The sequence below is a fragment of the Chanos chanos genome, chromosome 14, assembly GCF_902362185.1.
Source record: "Chanos chanos chromosome 14, fChaCha1.1, whole genome shotgun sequence".
NCBI classification, from domain to species: Eukaryota; Metazoa; Chordata; class Actinopteri; order Gonorynchiformes; family Chanidae; genus Chanos; species Chanos chanos.
The window spans coordinates 1,011,997-1,017,502 of record NC_044508.1 but is presented as its reverse complement, the minus strand read 5'-3'; the positions used below and the strand labels follow the sequence as shown (position 1 = coordinate 1,017,502).

Sequence of the window (5,506 nt, the reverse complement as noted above, 5' to 3'; positions counted from 1 at the left end):
TCAGCCTGATAATTTAGCCCATTTTGATACGCTCTTGACCGATGTTCTTTATATAATAATAATAATTATAATAACAACAATCTGCGCCCCGCATCTGAAAATGCAGCACGGACAGTACTGTTGAGCTTTCTCACACTCCAATGCCAGTATCACTCAAGCCACTGGTTCGCATCAGACACTCACAAGCTGAGCTGCATTTGTCTCTGAAGCGCGTCCTATACGCGCCCTAGACTGGTATACTTCTGCGTAGCCGCGTACCCTACGCCGTATCTTTCGCCGTTTTACGTTGCTACACCAACCAACCAACCAGAGACATGAGTGAAAATACGCATTTGCTGTAATGACACTTGATTTCAAAGGGTTAAATAACTGACGTCAGAAGGGGCGGAGTGTTTCACGCAAACGTTAGAGGGCGTTTTGTTCCTATACACGTTGGTGGCTTGTGAATGGGTCTAGACTGGAAAAAAAAATCCAGCCCTTCTTGATAAAGCGGTCAGTCCACGTTTTCCGAAATGGGTTGTCATAAAGATTAGCTCATATAATCGATCTGTAAATAAAATAAAAATCAAACTGGAAGGAGGACATCACATCGCAAATAAGTGTTGGTAAGCACGTAGCTACCCTTGATATCCTACCTGGGCAGGCTAGTTTACCCGATACCGTGTAATGATATGGAAGAATACAGCTCTTTAACGGGACCAGTGGTTTTTGTGAATTAGAAAATGCGCGTTTTAATGCCCAGTGATGTATTCTGGTTATCAAATTAGTTTAATGAACTCAGGCCTTGGGTAACTCCGTTTAGTGTACGTGGAGCCTTGCGGTTAGCCAGTGTTAGCCGGCTGCTGTTAGCACTGATGATGGAGGAGCTTTGAACACCCAAAGCTATTTAAACAATTAAAAGATCAGCGCCGCGCTCTGGTATTTTTTCAGGTTATTATCGGCACGTTTGCCTCTCATACACATATATCCTAACGGTATGCACCTATACTGCGTTTTTATGCATATATATATATATATATATATATATAAGATCGTTTTGGTGTGTTTTTTAACCAGTATCACTAATGTGTCCCCTGTATTTAAGTCAAATTGGTGAAGGAAACTTTGTGGTTTTGAACATCTATCAAGTATCTTAACAATCTCCCAGACTTTGGTTTTTCAAAAATAATATTCCAATAAATGAAATATAACGAATATGTCCTTCTTGCCTGTATTTGGACCGCTAGGTTAACTCTTAACATGGTGTCCTGAATACAGAGCACTTTGGCCAGCTGTCACTGCGATGTAAAAACCACACTATCTACAAATCCGTTTTGTCTCGCTCTGTTCTCCCCTTGGCTACAGGTTGCATCTCTCGACTCAGCGCAAGTTTTTCTTTAACGAAGTGTAAGTTTATACAACAACCGTTGAATTGTGTTTTCACATAGATCTTTAAAGACGTGGTCTTTGGACTTTTGATGATTGTGAAAACGTTTCAATCAAAAAGCTGTTCTTTTATGTGTGTGGTTAAGCAGAACAATAGTTCACAAATCGCGTACAAGTCCCTACCATTCGTTACGCAAGACCGAGGTACTTTGAGCGCGTCGACTTTTCAAACTCGGATCCAGTGAAGTTCCCAGCGTTTAGTCCTCGTTTCTGATTAGAGTTACAGTCGTGATTTTTAACAATTTAACGCATGGGTCTGAACATACCCACGGCGGAACGGAACCCATAGGTCATATTACAGAATCCGGTTAAACTAAAATTGGCTCGCTCTCCGTGTCAAATGAAGCGCGCAGTACCCGGTTACTTGACAGGCTGTCTTTTGCCGCATCATTGCGGTTCGGGATAATTAGTAGTCACATGAGAGAGCGTCATAAACCAAAATTGAGTGTTCAGGTATCTGTGCTCAGCGAAGTGTTTGGGCAGGTACTTGAATTACAGCACCCCGGACCCCCACCCCCCTCCCCCGCCCATTATAAAGTCGGCGGTGTAAAGGACGTGGCTGCAGATGCGTTCTCTCCCGTTCTGCTTTACACATCTTCACGGGAAATCAGATCAGTGAGAGGTAAACTTATTGTTTGCGTTTGACTTTTTTTTAACTGTCTAACTTGTTTTAAATGGAACGGTATGGAAGAGTTCTGTGTTGATCGTGACGGATATGATTTGATAAGGAGAGTGTGGCTTTGTGTTTGGCATACATGACCCTGTGGTCAGCACTGAGTTTCATTCCTCAGACTCGTCCTGTAAACTTCTCTTCAGTTCTTTAATTAGAGAAAGATTTCTTCTTCTCTCTACTTCTCTCTCTCTCTCTCTCTCTGTCTCTCTCTCTCTCTCTCTCTCTCTCCCTGTGTGTGAGCGCGCAAAATGAATGCTCCCCCTGGTTTTCCTTCCATTGTTCTCACTGTCCCTGGGTTTCCCTTGCATGTCCTGTTAGCCTTCTGCAGGAGGATGTGCGTGTGTCCCTGTGTGTAAGAGTGTATGTGTCTGTGTCGGTGTGTGCATGTTTGAGTGTTTATTTGTGTGTGTGTGTCAGCGGCGGCTGGTGAGCTGGAAACAGAGGAGGAACAGTCATTGATTTCAACCTGTCCCCGTTAATCCGCGTTGATTAGAAATAAAACTTTACGATTCGCAGGATAATTAAAACCAATCGCGTAAATAGAGTACATGATTACCAGTGTCATTTTGTGACAGAGTTACTGTGTTTTGCAAACTAGTTGAGGCCTGAGTGCTAAACTTTATTGTCCCCTGCACTCAATGTTGATGCATTATACTTTCAGAAGTTTATGCTCAGAAATTGAGATCGATTTCAGTAACTTCCGTTTTTTAAATTTGAATTTCATGACACAACAAAGCTACAATGTAAAACACACTAAGGTATTAGTTTTCCAATATGTATTCAGATAATTGTCATCTTGTTAAACAGTTTCATAGCTTTCGCTATAGCACCAAACTTCAGACAATCCACGGTGTTGCGCGAGCATTTAAACGGCAGAATCTTGCAAATCAGACGAGCGCATTTGACATTGATATTCCCTGACGTCGGTCAGAGAGCGAAAAGTACAAGTATCTACAGATTACAAGAACGTGTGTGTATAACAAATGCAACACAGTTCATTAAAGAGAAGTAATACTCTCACGGAATGACACTGGTAATCATGTACTCTATTTGCGCGACTGGTTTTAATTATCCTGCGAATCTTTAGTTTAACTGTTTATCAAGGCGGATTAACGGGAATAGGCTGAAACTGATTGATTTTTTTTAAAGGGGAGGTTTGTTCCGCTTCTGTTTCCAGCTCACCTGGCGCTGTGTGTGTGTGTGTGTGTGTGTGCGCGCGTTTGCTTGCCTCAATAAGCTATGGGATGTGGAAATGTTGGAATTTTGGGAAATGAGGGAGAGAGGGTTTTGTGGTGTTTCAGTGGAGAACTGTCCATTTTATGCTCGTGATTAATCTAGGAGTTAATCACTGAACTCTCCTGATAAAGAGCTGAACTCTGATGTAATCAACAAACCCCCACACAGACGTAGAGTCCAGTCGGTCAGGCATGGGAGTGTGTGAGAACCTGACCACGGGAGAGGCTCACTGATCCCTTAACCTTTTACCGTTATAAGATTGATTTTTACAGCAACTTTTGTTTGTACAGTTTCTCTCCGTGCTATTTTAATGGACTGGGGTGGGGGGTTGACTCTGATAGGAGAGAGGCCCTGCATTCAACACCAAGTCTTATCAGTATCACAGAAATAGTCCCAGACACAAGGATCCTCTTCCAGCTGGAGCACTGTGACATGCTGGGTCATTATCTCTGTGTGTGTGTGTGTGTGTGTGTGTGTGTGGGCAGGATCTAGGCCAGGGTTCGGCAAAGTGCAGTATGGGCAATTTTTGCTCCAGCTCTGCTCAAACGCATCTCCTTTAGCAAAGCCAAGTGTGGAGGAGACCCTGAACGTCAGACCACAGAGGGACCACAATCCCACGATCACAGCCCGCCAGGAGGAATCGGCCTTAGTTGTCTTCCTGTTTTTGGCTCCAATTATCTGACTGACTGAGAGATCAGGTGTCGTGGAAGATTCCGTGGATCTGTGATTTGCTAACTAGTGTTTAAATACACGTCACTGACGCTTCATTTTCTCACGCTTTTTTCTGAGGTTGCCCTGGAGACGGCTGGGGGCGTCAGCAGATGTCAGGGCTGCGGTTAGGTCAGGTCAGGTCAGACCAGGTGTGAGTGGGGTCGGGGTGGGTCAGAACAAAAGCCTGCACACGGTCCAGTGCGTGTGCTCTTGCCTGGGAGTCTGTCCCTGACAGAGTCTGGACCCAAACCCGTGGCGCTGACGGGGTGTTTCACATGGTTCTCATTGTCCCGAAGGCTGGCCCGGACAGAACCTCTGTCAGCACGGTGCCTGGCTCTCCACCGGAGACGGCCCTGAAAGACAGAGCCATCAGCACGGCTCAGTTTACCCTGCCATCGTACTTTCTCTCCGTCCACAAAAGACTGACTTTCAACAAAGAAACACAGTGACCGATGTCAGCACATAACCCACAGACAGGAACTCAATCAAGGCAAAGCCTCACCTGGGTAGATTACATCGTTTTGATGAGTTTGTTCAGGTTGTCTGGGTTTTTCTGACTTTCTCTCGCTCTCTCACACACACAGGTGAAGAGTCCTGAAGGATCCTCTGTTTCACCTCTCGGCTGCCTTCTCCTCCTCTTCTACGTTTTTATCCCCTGCTCTCTGTCTTGGATCGGGAGATCTGAAAGGTGAGAAGAGCTATAAGAGGGCCCCTGTCCGGTCAGGTCATGTGAGGTGACTGATGTGTGTGTGGCTGTTGTTTGGTGAATTCATACAGCCATTAAAACACTCGTCTGCACTCTCATTCCATCCAGGTCTGTTTGGAGGCATGGGGGAGGAGGGAGACCTCGTGAGGAGACTGTGTGTGCGTGTGTGTGTGTGTGTGTGTGCGTGCGTGTGTATGAGTCCATGTGTGAGCCAGCAGGGTCTCCCAATGGGCTCATTGTGTGTGTCAGATGTATGTGTGGGGTTGTCGGTGTCAGGACTTCATGTCTGTATGACGGTGCTTATGAAAGAACCTGTTTGTTTCTCTCTGACTTGGCGCTCATTTGACTTTTCAGACGTCTCATTTACGAAGCACAGCCTTGTCTTGAATACAGAGCACTTTGGCCAGCTGTCACTGCGATGTAAAAACCACACTATCTACAAATCCGTTTTGTTTCGCTCTGTTCTCCCCTTGGCTACAGGTTGCATCTCTCGACTCAGCGCAAGTTTTTCTTTAACAAAGCGTAAGTTTATACAACAACCGTTGAATTGTGTTTTCACATAGATCTTTAAAGACGCGATCGTTGGACTTTGAAGATTGTGAAAACGTTTGAATCAAAAAGCTGTTCTTTTATGTGTGTGGTTAAGCAGAACGATGGCTCACAAACCGCGTACAAGTCCCTACCATTCGTTACGCAAGACCGAGGTACTTTGAGCGCGTCGACTTTTCAAACTTGGATCCAGTGAAGTTCCCAGC

General features: G+C 45.0%; 1 protein-coding gene across 3 annotated transcripts in view; it reads left to right on the top strand.

Moving 5' to 3' along the window:
* The first annotated feature begins 470 nt into the window (after positions 1-470).
* slc39a14 (solute carrier family 39 member 14) overlaps positions 471-5,506 on the top strand; it is a 20,169-nt gene continuing 15,133 nt past the window's right edge. Inside the window, exons 1-2 of one of the 3 annotated variants that reach the window (XM_030791307.1) lie at positions 471-605; positions 4,630-4,733. The gene's annotated coding sequence lies outside the window, so the exon portion shown is untranslated. Of the gene's footprint in view, positions 606-2,007; positions 2,048-4,629; positions 4,734-5,506 lie in introns of those variants that run through there. The other 2 variants (XM_030791308.1, XM_030791309.1) reach the window with 2 other exon arrangements.